Source organism: Trachurus japonicus, chromosome 8, assembly GCF_045865225.1.
Source record: "Trachurus japonicus isolate A0001 chromosome 8, Traja_1.0".
Taxonomy (NCBI): Eukaryota; Metazoa; Chordata; class Actinopteri; order Carangiformes; family Carangidae; genus Trachurus; species Trachurus japonicus.
Window position 1 is genome coordinate 2,866,504 of NC_140914.1, and position 15,703 is coordinate 2,882,206.

The following is a 15,703-nucleotide window of genomic DNA, read 5'->3' on the forward strand; positions in this document are numbered from 1 at the left end:
TAGTCCAACAGGTATTGATCAGATATTGATTGTATATTGACAGACTGAAGTCTCAAGTAAGTCTCAAGTCTTAACCTTCAAGTCTCAAGTAAGTCCCAAGTCATTTTTCTTTGGGCAAGTCAAGTCAAGTCAAGTCACAGGTTATGTCAAGTCAAGTCCAAGTCAAGTCCTGCATAGGTCAAGTCAAGTCCAAGTCAAGTCACCTTATTATTGCAATTTCACCCGCAGAATCTAATCTAAATAAAGTGAAGACAATATATTATAATAGAATAGAACATCTATTATGTCTTATCATGTCTTATAATGCATTAATGAGCCTCTTCATACCTGATCTGATCACAAAAGGTTAACTCCTACTACTACATCAATAGAATAGAATAGAAAATCTATCATGACAACACCATTCTCAGCCTGCACTCAAGTAGTTAGATATTAATTTGATATTTTATATTCAAAAGTCAAAGAATGTGTAACATTGAAACATTCCTGGATGCTATGACTGACAGGCAAACAGCTGTGTAGTCACTGCAGATTCTGCAGCAGTGAGAACGTGAGGCTGAAGGAGAGGAGATTTTTTTTTTTTTTTTAAAGGACACGTTAGCTTCTCGCTATGGTAACGCTGGTAACAGGTGACTGTTACCATATGTCTATAGGTTACTGTGCGTTTGTCCCGACAGCGGCGGCGACGCAGCGTTAATGAAGCAGCGTCAGGCCGCTCACCGTCACTGAAACTCCGGATGAAATCTCCGTTTAAAAACACTGAGCTGCGAGCGTGATAGCACGCCATGGATGTATTATATTATAGTCTAACAGATCCATGTAGCACGCCCGCTGCAGCGACCCTGGAGGCCCCTCCGTATCAAACCCCCCTCTCACTCTCTCCCCCTCCCTCTCTCTCTCCAGCGGTCCTTTCAAAATAAGTGCATAAAAAGTCCGGGGGAAAAAAAAAAACACCGACTGATCTGGTGCCGTGCCGGGGAAAAATTCAGCGGTGGCGGCTGGTCATTCAAGTCATTCAAGTCATCGTGTCTCAAGTCAAGTCAAGTCCCGAGTCTTTAACCTTCAAGTCCGAGTCAAGTCGCAAGTCTTTTATTTTTTGTCAAGTCAAGTCAAGTCGCATCAAAATAGCGACTCGAGTCGACTCGAGTCCAAGTCACAGTGACTCGAGTCCCCATCTCTGGTAGAAGGCCACATGATCAAGAACAAAAGAACACAAGGACAAAGTCCCTTTGATTATTGATCAGGACACATCTGATTATTGATCAATCAATGAATTAATCTTCTTCTTTTATTCTTTATTCAGACTGAGGGGCTGCAGTTTGTCAGAGATCAGCTGTTCTTCTCTGGTCTCAGCTCTGAAGTCCAACCCCTCCCACCTGAGAGAACTGGACCTGAGCTGCAACAACCTGAAGTCTTCAGACGTGAAGGTTCTGAGTGGTTTTCTGGAGAGTCCAGACTGTAGACTGGAGACTCTGGAGTGAGTTCACTGACTGTTACTCTTGTAGATCTTAAATCTTTGATCCACAACTGAACCTGATTGATCTTCACTCAGAACTTGAATCATTGACTTTGATTGAATTGATTAATGACATTTGAAATAGTGGTTGTTCAATATTTAGGGCCACGGGCCATCGCACCGGGCACTGATCCCTACAGCTATGAAAGTCAATGGGACGGGCGAAAAAAAAAGAGCGAAAAAGACCAATCATTGGAGTTTAACAAACGTCTACTGCTCAGGCATACTTTCACCTAGAGACTTCATTTAAACTTTAAACATTAGACACAAGTCTTGTGTATTGTCGTATTACTCCACGTTTTGATAGGTCATATAGTTTTTGATCAATCCCTGTTCAATGACCATGATCATTTTTGGAGAAATTATGAGATTATAATGGGTGTGTATTGCACGGAATGTTCGTGTCAGAGCGCGTGACATCATCGGTTAGAGTGGGAGAGATGTCAGAAAAACTCCAGATTTTTTCTCTTTACACACTCGGCCCGGCCACAATTTACACTCTACACACATGATTTTTTCAGAATTTGTAAGACAAACGTGTTATCTCTCATATCATGTGCTCAAAATATCAGAGAGACGTACAGACTTTACAGAATCAGCCTCTGAGTGCCATGTCTGTCTCTGCTCCTCATTGACTCCAATACAAAGATTTTCTGAGAGAAGCAGAACGGACTGATGTTTTAAAACTGCCAGCGTCTCCAAAATATTTACTGTAGAAACACCAAATCGTACCAAATGTTTCAGGAAGTCCTTACAGCACCGTTGATCTGTGTTTTGTTCTGATAGGAGTTACCGTTTTGTCACCCTAAGCCTTTTGCGAGACCAGTGCAGAGGCAGAAAATCACTCTTTTTCTCCAAGTTTCTGTCTGTCTCAGCCTGGGGGGCCCCTATCGCCGTGGTAACCACCTCGAGTTGCCGTGGTAACCATCTCGAGTTGCCATGGTAACCTCTGATTCTCAGGCCAGAGCTCGTTAAAGTCCCTGGAAAGTGAAATTGGAGTTTTGTTTCAAAATATATTAAAAGTGTTCGAAATGTATTGATAAAAACATGCAAAAAGACTCATTTCTGTACAGTGCTTAATTTTAGAGGTTAGGGTTCCACAGTTTCACTCTGCTTAAGTGGTCTTTGTTTTTAAGGGCAGGCTTACAGAGGGGGCGCCGTGACGCACTGGCGTCCCTACTTTCATAACTCCTCCCATGTGCACAGTAATATTATAAATACTTCAAGAATGCCAACGAGCGTCTGCTGCCACTACCCCTGGAGCTACCAGCGCCGCCGGAGCTACCAGTCCACTAGCTTGGTCTCTGTCTGTAAAATGTCTCTGTCTCTGTAAAATGTAATGCAGACTTATCAGGTCATTGTAAAACATTTATTTATTGATGTAAATGTGGTGTTATTTGAACATAGTCTATACAGATCCCAGAGGCAGCGCTGCTCTCATGTGAAACATAAGCTCCACTTTTAATTCAAACAGACTAATGAGACTGCCACCGTGGGACCAGCCGGCGCTCGGCGGCAAAACTCTAAAAGCCAAAACAGCCACAGTCCAGGTGAACCTCTGCAGCGTCCGTCCCACAGCTCACCGACACAGCAACGGCTACACCGGCAACAAAACTGACGGCCGCCGCCGTCAGCACACGAATCTCCGCTTGCCCTGATAGCGTTAGCTCGGCGGCTAGCGCTAGGCCCGTCGTCCTGTGCTGACGTTGGCGGCCCTCATTGTTGTTGTGGTGTAGCCTTCAAGGCTCCCGCTGCTGTGGCGGTGAGCCGTGGGTCCGATGCTGCAGTGGCTCAGGGTGAACGGGACGAACGGGGCTAGCCGCCGAGCTAACGGTTAGCGCCGGGTTAGTCGAGCTAACGCGTTAGCGCCGGGCTATTAGCCGCCGAGCTAACGCTATCAGGGTAGCGGAGATTTGTGTGCTGACGGCAGCGGCCCCAGCATATTTCCCTCACTGCTGTGTATCGGAGACATTCAGATAAGAACTGGACTCAGACTCCAGCTCAAGCCTATAGCTCAAGCCCAGGGACGGACTGGCCATTGGGCAATGTGGGCAAATGCCACTGCGGCCGCCTGGTGATGCGGCCGCAGGCGGCTCCACCAAATAGATAAAGTGGAGCGGAGCGGCTGCATCAATAGGCGGCCGCAGCCGCAAATAAATAAATAAATGAATAGGCTAAATAGATACATAAATAAAGCGGAGCGGCTGCGTTAATAGGCGGCCGCAAATTATGCCACGGACTAACACAAAACTAACTCTTAACATGTTTCAACATTAAAACTTATTCTAAGGGGTGGAGAGGGGGGGTTACTGTAGGTTGTCTCACTCATTCAATCACGCACTGCTCAGACACACACACTGCTCTCAAGCAGGGACATGCGGTCAGGGGACTCAATGAGTTTACGTCCGGCCAGGCAGCGGCCGTAGAAGCCACTCGCCGTCTCGTTGTATTTCAGAGAGGCACAGAGCTGCTCTGGCTCTCCTGCCCGGTGTGTATCTGGCCCCCCCAGACTTGTAGCTACCTGCCTCATTGTGTAACTCCAAGTGTGAGCGGCGTTCACGTTGCCTTCGTGAATTGTAAACGAACAGACGCCCCCTCGGTTTTTGCGTCCAGCAGTTAAGCGGGTATTTCAACTGCAGTGACGGATAACTCAAGGCTCAACAACTTTTTTAACTGCATTTGAGGAATAAACGGCAGCTTTTACCTGACGGAGACCAACGCCTGAGCTACGGTAGCTAACAGCTAGCAGGTTTTACTTTATCTCTCTCTCCCCCTCTCTTTCTTACACGCACGCGCACGCACGCACGCACGCACGCACGCACACACACACACACACACACACACACACACAGGAGGTTGCCTGTCATATCTGTTGTAAACCTTGTAACAGCTTGTTGAGTAGGCTACAGTTGACATTATTGTTGCTTCGGTTTGAGTGTGGATTAATTGTTTGTTGTGTAATGTGAGTGGTGGTCTAATATCGTGATCCTGTTATTGATGAGTTGGATTTTAATAACAGCTGATCTCTGTACTGTAACCAAATGCCGCATGGGTTGTGATGAGAAGGTGTTGCACACATTTTAAGACTTATCTGTGCAAACCATTGTGCAACCCCCCCCCCCCAAATGACCTGAGAAGGCAATGTGGCCTCTCTCTGTCAAAATTGCCAGGGCCTCTTTTTGGTGCCAGTCCGCCACTGCTCAAGCCCGTAGCTGCTCGGGTACGATGTGACAGCTAGCAGTAGCATCAGCATAGTTAGCCGGCCGGTAGGCCATTTGTTTGACAGTTGAAACTTGACGAAGCTCAGCAAGTGGGCGGGGCTTCTGTGCCTGCAGCAGACATCCAGAGCTGCGAGAACTGCCTCATTTAGTCATGATTTTAAAACCTAATTTCACATACTAAACGAATTTTTCTAGCATCCAAAATTGGCAGGATGGTTAATAGGACAGGGTCCATGGCACTGGTCCGACCTCCCATTAGTCCGACCTCCCATTAGTTCGACCTCCCATTGGTTCGAACTCCCATTGGTCCGACAATCGGAGTAATGAGAGTTCGAACTAATGGGAGGTCCTCATTGGATCGAACTGGACTAGTTATTAGTCAAACTCTCCATTCTTACCGTTCACTATGCATTTATATAATTATTCATATAGGCTCCACCTGTCAATAAGACACACGTGGAAGAAGAGGTGCAGTTTATTGTGTTTCACCAACGAGGAGCTGTCATTACGCACGACTTTTACGCACTGCTGCGCGCTCATTAGTGTCCGTAATTAAACCTTGACCTCAAATCAAACTACATTACAGACAGGTGGATTGGGTTCTCTGTCTCTCTCTCCCACTCCGAACAGACAGACGGACGCAATCAGAAAGGAAACAGAGGCTGCGCATTGATCCTTTTTTCCTTTCTGGGATCAAACGGATCATGTGCATAATTAACTGCAAAACAAGCACTTCATATCAATAACATATAAGGCTCATTATGCTTCCAGCCTGTCTAGCCTCTACCTGCTGTTTTTACTAAACTTAACCAACTCCTTTCTTCATTGCCTGAACCTAACCAAAGCGAAATTTACTTTTTTTTCTCTCTCTCTCTCAGTCTGCTGTCAGCAGCAGCAGCGGCTGCAGCAGGCTCGCGCCCGTGAAGTGAGCTCAAGCCGGCCAGGTTCAGCCGTGCTCGAGCGGAGGGGGGGAGAGAAAAAAAAGTGTATTTCTTTTACTCTGTACTCTGAGAGGGGGGGGCTTTGATTATCAGTTTACACATCTTGATCAGCATTTATGATGGTTGTGCGCGATCTGACATGATCTGGCTCTCTGACTGAATATGGTGATATTCTGGGCCGCGCGTGTATGTGTGTGATGTGCGTAGAGAGAGAGAGAGAGAGAAAGCTGCATGCTCCTATCAATGGAAGAGCTTGTCACAAAGTAGCGATGACAGTTCGAACTAACGGGACCACCCATTGGTTCGACCTATTGGTCCGACTTGTGGTTGATTTTGTCGTAGTAACGGGAGGTCGAACCAATGGGAGGTCGGACCAATGGGCAGTTCCCAATAGGACATATGTCTGGGAAGTGATTAACTCAGAAAACGAATCCAGTGTCACTTTCCAGGGACTTTAACTTCATAAACAATCCACCTGGCGCTCGTTTAAATGTTTATAAACACAGACACAGCTAAATCAGACTGACACAGGATGCAGCTCATAACATGTGTCAAGTCAGTCACACACACACACACACACACACAGTCTCTAGAACCAGCTTCATGTGATTACAGTTACAGACACACACACACACATCAAAACACACAGGTAACTTCATGTGATTACACACACGCACACACAGGTAACCTAATGTGGTTACAGCTCCTCCATATCAGTGCTTATAGAAAGATGATCATGTGTCTGTCTGATCAGCTCTGTCTTGACCTTAAGATCGTGGGTTTGATTCCCATGTTGACAGACATGGCAAAACCGACAGTAGCCCCGTGGCCCATTCAAAATTTCCCCAGAGGAAATTTTCTAGTTGCAGTTGTTGTTGTGTGAGAATGATTCTTCAGTTTCAGCTCATTTCACTCAGTGGTCATGAATAATGTCTGTTCACTTCAGTTCAACCTTCACACACACTCGTATTTCTCTCAGTCAGACGACTCATGTTTCTAGAAACTCTGGAGAAAATGTCCAGTATCAGCTCATCAACTCACTTCATCTCTATCACAACAATGTGCACAAGATCCTCACAACTCATGTTTGGACAAAGACACTGAAATTCATCTGTTGAAGAAAAAACAGTTATTTCTGATCACCAATGAATTGATCTTCTTCTTTTATTCTTTATTCAGATTATATGGCTGCAGTTTGTCAAAGATCAGCTGTTCTTCTCTGGTCTCAGCTCTGAAGTCCAACCCCTCCCACCTGAGAGAACTGGACCTGAGCTTCAACAACCTGAAGGATCTGGATGATCTTGTGGAGAGTCCAGACTGTAGACTGGAGACTGTGAGGTCAGTAGGGGGGCGGAGTCAGTCTGTGCTGCTTTCAGCACTATTGGACTAAAGTCAGTGAGACAATAACAGAGACAACAGTCAGCCAATCAGAGCAGAGAGAGACAACAGTCAGCCAATCAGAGCAGAGAGAGACAACAGTCAGCCAATCAGAGCAGAGAGAGACAACAGTCAGCCAATCAGAGCAGAGAGAGAGACAACAGTCAGCCAACCAGAGCAGAGAGAGACAACAGTCAGCCAATCAGAGCAGAGAGAGAGACAACAGTCAGCCAATCAGAGCAGAGAGACAACAGTCAGCCAATCAGAGCAGAGAGAGACAACAGTCAGCCAATCAGAGCAGAGAGACAACAGTCAGCCTATCAGAGCAGAGAGAGAGACAACAGTCAGCCAACCAGAGCAGAGAGAGACAACAGTCAGCCAATCAGAGCAGAGAGAGACAACAGTCAGCCAATCAGAGCAGAGAGAGACAACAGTCAGCCAATCAGAGCAGAGAGAGACAACAGTCAGCCTATCAGAGCAGAGAGAGACAACAGTCAGCCTATCAACCATCACTGATCCATCACCTCTGTCCTCTGCTTCTCTTCTCAGATGGTTTTCCCTCCTCCCTCCTGAACTGACCTGAGAGCAGCTCCACTGTCTCTCTCAGAGTCCAGTCCACCATCCTCCCTGTGTGTTCTGGACCTGACAGAGATCATCACTGTCTCTGGACTCATCTGATCCTCTACACACTCTCTGCTCCTCCTCCTCCTCCTCCTCCTCCTCCTCCTCCTCCTCTTCCTCCTGTTTTCTTCTTCATCCATTCTGATTAACCAGCTCCATCTTGTGGTGTGGTGAAGAACTGCAGCTCATTTCCACATTATTCAGTGTTCCTTTACCATGATGGAGTTTCAGATCAGGTTGCTATGACGACATATTAATGTGAGGCAGTTAACCTGTTTGACTGTTTGTCCCTTACAGGACACTGTAATACACAGATTTACCAGCTGCTTAGGGCGCCACGTTGTTTTAGTCTTTACCCAACAAGTAAACACTATTTATTTTTGATATTACCTTTGCTTTTTACACTTTTACACTTACTTTTACTTTACTTTGTCAAATTGTTAAATTTTGAAAATACTGGAAGAATGTTATGTCAAAAATGTAACATGCAGAAAAAATGAATATGTGAGTATTGGGGGCGGGACTAGATAAGCTTTTGCTTCTCCCGCTTTCCCTTTCGGTCATGTGTATTGTATTATTGGATTAAGATGATGTGTGATGATGATGACTAATTGACATGCCCGAAATGAACCAAATAAATAAATAAATAAATAAATACTTTACTTTACTTTACTTGTGTGTCCAACCCTCCTGTAACTATGTGAATGTACTTATTCTGTTACCTACTGGTCCTTTGTCTTTATGGACCTTTTTATGTTAATTGTTGTATTGTTTTGGGGACTATGGATGTAATTTAGCACATGTGCTAAATCCGGTGTATTTACAGTGGGTATTCTGGTACTCAAGGCAAGGCAAGGCAAGGCAATTTTATTTGTATAGCCCGTTTTTACAAACAGTTTGTCTCAAAGGGCTTTACATGGCATCGTAACAACATCCTCTGTCCTTAGACCCTCACATCGACTGAGGAAAAACTCCATGGAAAACCCTTTTAACAGGGAAAAGTCGGAGAAACCTCAGGGTGAGCAACAGAGGAGGGATCCCTCACCCAGGACGGACAGACGTGCAATAGATGTTGTTACAGACAAGAAAACAGTTTACAGTTTGTCACAGAATGTGCGAAATATGGAAATGTTAGCAGGAGTTGATGAAGGCAGTCTCTGGTGAGGGGAGGGGGCGGGGGGGGGGCGGGGGGGGGGCGGGGGGGGGCGGGGGGCAGGGAGAGCTGGCCAGCTCGATGGGAGGGCTGGGTGGCAGATTGGTCCATGGGAAGGAAGGGGAGGCCGGTCTAACAGCAGGGGAAGGGGAGGGAGGGGGGGGCGATGCAGGCGGCGGCTGGTGCAGAGAGATGGAGCTCCGGTGGATCTGAGGAAACACAGAGAGAGTGCGAGACACCAAGGCCAAACTACAAAGTACAGCAGAAAATGACAGTTCAAAAATATACTGAGGAGAGGAGAGGAGAGGAGAGGAGAGGAGAGGAGAGGAGAGGAGAGAAGAGAAGAGGAGGAGAGGGCTCTGTGTAACCAGATGTGTCCCCAGCAGTCTAAGCCTATAGCAGCGTAGCTATAAAATGGTTCAGAGCTACCTGAACCAGCCCTAACTAAAAGCTCTGTCATAAAGGAAGGTCTTCAGTCTAGACTTAAATGTAGTTAGAGTGTCTGCCTCTTTGACCCATGGAGAGAGCTGGTTCCACAGTAAAGGAGCCCGGTAACTGAAGGCTCTACCTCCCAGTCTGTTTTTAGAGATACTGGGAGTCACTAACAGACCTGCATTCTGGGAGCGGAGTGCTCTGGTAGGACAGTAAGGAATGATTAGTTCTTTCAGATAGGTTGGAGCTTTATCATTAAGAGCCTTATAAGTCAGCAGAAGGATTTTGAAGTCTATTCTAAATCCTACAGGAAGCCAGTGGAGAGAAGCTAAGGTGGGAGAGATGTGCTCTCTCTTCCTAACTCCTGTCAAAACCCTTGCTGCGGCATTCTGGACCAGCTGGAGACTCTTTAGAGAGTTTTTCGGACATCCTGACAGGAGAGAGTTGCAGTAGTCTAGCCTAGAAGTGATAAATGCATGTACTAGTTTCTCAGCATCACTCTGGGAGAGGATATTCCTAATCTTAGTGATACTGCGCAGATGGAAGAAGGCGGTCCTAGTCACGTGCTTTATGTGGGAGTTAAAGGAAAGGTCCTGGTCAAAAATGACTCCAAGGTTCCTCGCGGTTGTACTCGGGGTCAGGGTGATGCCATCTAGAGTAGCGATCTGATTGGAGAACGTGTCCCTGAGATGTTTAGGTCCAAACACGATGACCTCAGTTTTATCTGAATTCAGTAGCAAGAAGTTAGAGGACATCCAGGATCTAATGTCTTTCAGACAGTCTTGCAGATTGATGAGGCGGCTTCTGTCATCTGGCTCCATGGACAAGTAGAGTTGCGTATCATCCGCATAACAGTGAAAATTGATTGAGTGCTTCCGGATGATGCCACCTAATGGGAGCATGTAAAGAATGAAGAGGATTGGCCCTAAGACTGAACCCTGCGGTACACCATACGTAACTCTGCTATACTCTGAGTGGTCGTTATTAACATTAACAAATTGAAACCTGTCAGATAAGTATGACTTAAACCATTTTCGGGCAGGTCCTTTAATCCCTATTTCATGATCTAGTCTCTGCAGCAGGATGCTGTGGTCGATGGTGTCGAATGCAGCACTGAGGTCCAAAAGTACAAGAACAGAGACGAGACCTCTGTCTGAAGCTATAAGAAGATCATTAGAGACTTTGACAAGTGCTGTTTCAGTGCTATGGTGTTCTCTGAATCCAGATTGGAAAGCTTCAAAGAGCACGTTGCTGTGCAGATGTTCATGTAGCTGCTCCAGGACAATCTTCTCAAGGATCTTAGAGATGTAAGGAAGGTTGGATATAGGCCGATAGTTGGCAAGGACATCTGGGTCAAGAGAAGGTTTTTTAAGTAAAGGGTTAATGACAGCCACCTTGAAGGCCTGTGGCACGTAGCCTGTGGCTAAGGAAAGATTGATTTGGTTCAGAAAAGAAATGTTAATTAAGGGGAAGACATCCTTAAGTAGTCTTGTCGGAACTGGATCCAGCAGACATGTGGCTGACTTGGAAGAAGTAATTGCAGAAGTTAAGTCTGATAGGTCGATGGGAGAGAAGCTGTCCAAGTGTGTACCAAGTCTGGGAGGTGCTTCTATGGGTATCGTAATCTGTGGGCCATTACTAGCAATTTTTGTTCTAATATTAACTATCTTTTCGGTAAAGAAAGTTAGGAAGTCGTTGCTGCTGAGAGTTGGAGGGATGGATGGCTCAACAACACTATGGTTCTTGGTCAGCCTGGCCACAGTGTTGAAAAGGAACCTGGGGTTGTTCTTATTCTTTTCTATTAGAGATGAATAGTAATTGCTTCTAGCATTACGGAGTTCTTTTTTATATATTAATAAACTATCCTTCCAGGCTTGACGGTCTTCCTCATGTTGGCTGGAATGTGTTTTCCTTTCCAGCTGTCTGGTCTTCTGTTTCAAAGCGCGCAAGTTTGGGCTGTACCAGGGAGCTATTCTTTTCTGATTGATAACTTTCTTTTTGAGGGGAGCTACAGCATCAAGTGTTCCAAGGAGTGCTGCTGCAGTGCTATCCACAAGATAGTCCACCTGTGTGGGGGTGAAACCAGCATAACTGCCCATAGTATGGTTACAGAATGTGGTGAAGTCAGCATCACTGCCCATAATATGGTTACAGGATGTGGCAGCAAGCTCTGCTGGAATAAGCTCTTTAAATCTAGAAACAGCAGTGTCAGATAGACATCTACTGTAGCGGGATTTTTTCCCAGGTAGGATATAATTTGTTAAAGTAAATTCAAATGTTATTAAAGAATGGTCAGACAAGACGGGGTTCTGAGGAAGAACTGTGACATGGTCAGCTTCTATTCCATAAGTAAGTACTAAGTCAAGGATATGATTAAAAGTGTGAGTGGGTTTGTTTACCCTCTGAGAGAAGCCGACTGAATCCAAAAGTGACTTGAATGCAGTAGCCAGACAATCATTATCGACGTCCACATGAATGTTAAAGTCACCTACTATAATGACTTTGTCTGAGCTCATTGCTAAATTTGACAGAAAGTCAGGGAATTCTTCTAGAAACTCAGAATAAGGTGCAGGAGGACGATACACTACAGCAAGTAAGAGTGGTTTTTCTGCTTTCCAGTCTGGGTGAGAGAGGCTGACAGTAAGGCTTTCAAATGTATTATATGAACTATTATGTCTAGGGTTGATAATCAGATTTGACTGATAAATAGCAGCCACTCCTCCTCCTCGGCCTGTGTTACGAGGCACATGACAGTTAATGTAACTAGGAGGGGTAGATTCATTCAAACTAACATATTCATCTTGCTGCAACCAGGTCTCAGTGAGTGTTAATATGTCAATATGGTGACTTGTAATTAAGTCATTCACTAGGAGAGACTTGGATGGGAGAGAACGAATGTTGAGCAAACCACATTTAATAGTTCTATTAGTTTGGCTTGCTGGAGCAGTGGTTTTGATTTTAACTAAGTTGCTATAAACAACTCCTCTAGATTGGGGTTTAGGCTTAGACAGCCTCGAGGCAGACACAGTTTCTATAGGCTGGGTGGGTGACAACAAGAGGGACCCAGCAGAGGGGCGTCTTAAACTGCGGCTCTGCCCACTGTCCATTAATATGCATTGTCCCGACTAAATAAACAAATAAAGTAAGGTAAGTAAATATTTACCTTTGCTTTTTACACTTTCACACTTAGGCTATGTAAATTCAAAGTCTCACTATATCTTATTATTGTCTTTTTTGCTCTAATGTGAGTCTAAAAGTCAGGTCTGGTCTCCATCTGTTACATGTGAATATCATTTTCAACCTTGGCTGACGGCATATTGTAATAAATTTTAAAAAACAAATCAAATCTCATGGTTGTTGTGATTTCATCAGTCTGGTTTTGTTGTTTAATCAATCCCTTACAGAAAACCCACATGAACTTTAACATGTGATTCTTCACAATTTTGCACATGGGAAACATATGGTTTTAGACATGTGGGCTATAGATATACATACTGACAGTATTTGTATAATATATCTATGCTCCATTACCTGCGGTCCTTGTGTGTTCACGCTCCGGCCTCACCTTGTTTCAGAGACCGACTGACTGACCGAGCAGCGGCTGCACAGAACTCGCCAAACGTCCCAAGTCTCGCAAGAAGAAGCGGCGCAGTGCGAGAAGAACGGGGGTCCAGGCAAGACATAGCAATATTCATATTTAGCAGCAGCAGCAACAACAACAACAACCTTTACGGGGGAAATAAGAAATGATAGTTCCGTTATGAAGGTGTGGTGTAAATGTTTTCCAGCTGCGCCCAGAGACGCGGGTGAAAGCGCGGGACTGTGACGTCCAGGTAGGAAAACACAGAACATGGAGCTGCAGCTGTATTGATAGCTAGCTGGCTAGTTAGCTCGCTGGTTTATTAATAGCAGTCCCCATATCGCCACGGCAGCGTATACTGGGAGCGGACCGATCTTACACTGTTTCGGCTGTTTACATCCCACAGACAACGTCAGATGGCTTCAAACCTACACCGAGGAGTTTGTTCACTTCAAGTAGGGACAAAGACTGCAAATTAGCTGAAGCTAGACGTCTTGTATGCATCGCATTTTTCATTCTTTGTGGCAATGTTGTATGTATCGTCCCTGCAAAATAAACATTAAAATAAAATAAAAATAAAAAGTAAGCCGACATGTTTGTAAACGGAGCTGTAATACAAAGTTGTGTTGTACACCTACCTGTGTCTGTGGTGGATACTCTTTCACAGGAGCGGTGGGAGCTTTCCACTACCTTTAAAATCCTAAGACAAAATGTATTACATTATCAACACACAGTAAATGATGAATGTAAAGTGTAACCATTCTTGACAAAGAGGAGGAATACATAAGTGTTACCTAGTTTGCTGTCTCCTTGCTGAAAGCCAGTGGTTCAGTATCTCTCTGGGCTTGGCTCGTCATCCAGTACTGGAACATCTTCTCTCTCTGGAAACTGTTGAAATCTTCACAAATCTCTGGATCACTCTAGGTCGGCTCCACGATCTCAGCAGGGTGGCATTTTGAAAAGTATTCACTCTGGGACCTGAGACAAGGTCAAGATACAATTACTTGATGCTAAGTTGTGAGCAATTTGACATTTTTACTACATTTCAATTGCAGGTCAAATACATGAGGAAGATCTCAAAAAAAACAGCCACCTTTAAATATACGGTTAAACTCTAATGAATTACAAAGACTATGAATCTTCAGAACATCATTTAACTTTTATTAGCTACAGAAATACCAGCATTAACAGTAAATAATTGATATGAACCCGTGTTAACCCACAGCCAGCTGCAGTACTTTACACAAAGTATTTCAGAACACATTGAATAACAGTTTCTTTTACACAGCATGTAGTCAGAAAATGTCTGCTGCTCAGCAGTATTTACTAAGATATTCTCACTCACCACTTCAAAGCCATTAACACTGTTAGGCTAACCCAATAGAATTTAACTTGAAGTAATTAGCATCACAGCGAGTGGATTGTATTAGCACTAGCATGGACCGACGCAGTTTACAACGGCAACAATTATCATCATGGTTAACGGAAACATGAGTCAGCTGACTACATATTAAAACTCACCTGTCCTCACCTGACCAGCTGGTCTTCACTCAGGAAGTGGATGAAGCATTTCACTGGCTACCGTGCACCTCCACTTGACTCTGCTATGTGACCCACTTTATCATTTTTAAATGTGTGTGTTTGTTTTGAGTGCTTTTATGTAAAATAGAAAACTATTTATTTCAAGTGCATCTTTAAACATGTGTTAAATTTTGAGCTCTACTGAAGTGAATGCATAACGGTTTAATTGCTGTGGGCTACAAATGACCAGAGACAAACCTGTCCCACAGTGTGAAGTGTGTGTTCAGGATGTTAGAGCCAAAGCAGCTCTAGAACTGGTTCATGCTGACAGAGTGGGACATTTGTGGAGATAAATTATTTACATTCAACTCATAATGTATTAATATAACTGCATTTCATCATATGTTTTTGGAGGAAAGAATATTTATGTCTGTATGATATGGTTTGTTGACCTAGAGGTGATGGAGTTCTCTTGTTTGGACACTAGGGGGCAGAATTAGAGCAGGGATTGTGGTGGGGCATGTCTGGATGGGTTTTCCTCATCGCCATGGAAGACTCAGTTCAAGCAGCCTCGTCTCTCTGTGTCACTGTTTCTTTCCTGTGTTTTTCAGGTGAGTGTTGTCTCAAACCCCAAAGGAATTACTGAAACTTCTTAGTTCAACTTTAGTGTGTGTTCAAGTGTGAGTGTCTACATGGAGTACATTTGTGTGTGTGTGAATGTTGAATGAGATAAAGCACTTTGAGCTGCTTCCTTTTGTATGGAAAGTGCATCATGATGAACATTTTTTTTTACCTTAACTATGCTACATACAACGCATAACAAACTCCTACTTTGATCTGTTGCTGTTTTTCTGTGCTCATGCTGTTATTATAAATGTTTGTGCAGACAGTTGATGGTTGGTGATGCCGATGTTTTTGCGAAATCAAACTTTAACACTCACAGAACCTCTAAGCCCAGGGGTGTGGAATCAATTTTAAATGAGTGTGTTTATTTAAAGTGCTTTTATGTAAAATATGAAACTATTTATGTCAAGTGTGTTTTTTAGACATGAGTTAAAATGATGAGTTCCACTGAATGTATAACTGTTTAATTGCTGTGGGCTACAAATGACAGAGACAAACCTGTTCTATGGTGTGAAGTGTGTTCACATTTGAGATAAATTATTTACATTTAACTCATAATGTATTAATGTAACTGCATTTTATCATATTTATGGAGGAAAGAATATTTATGTCTGTATGATACGGTTTGTTGACCTGGAGCTGATTCCAGTAGGAGGAGTTCTCTTGTTTGGACACTAGGGGGCAGAATTAGAGCAGGGATTGTGGTGGGGCATGTGC

The 15,703-nt window shown here is 44.3% G+C and overlaps 1 protein-coding gene across 1 annotated transcript in view; it reads left to right on the forward strand.

Moving 5' to 3' along the window:
- LOC146982330 (uncharacterized) overlaps positions 1-15,703 on the forward strand; it is a 420,172-nt gene that overhangs the window by 58,267 nt on the left and 346,202 nt on the right. The window lies entirely within an intron of this gene.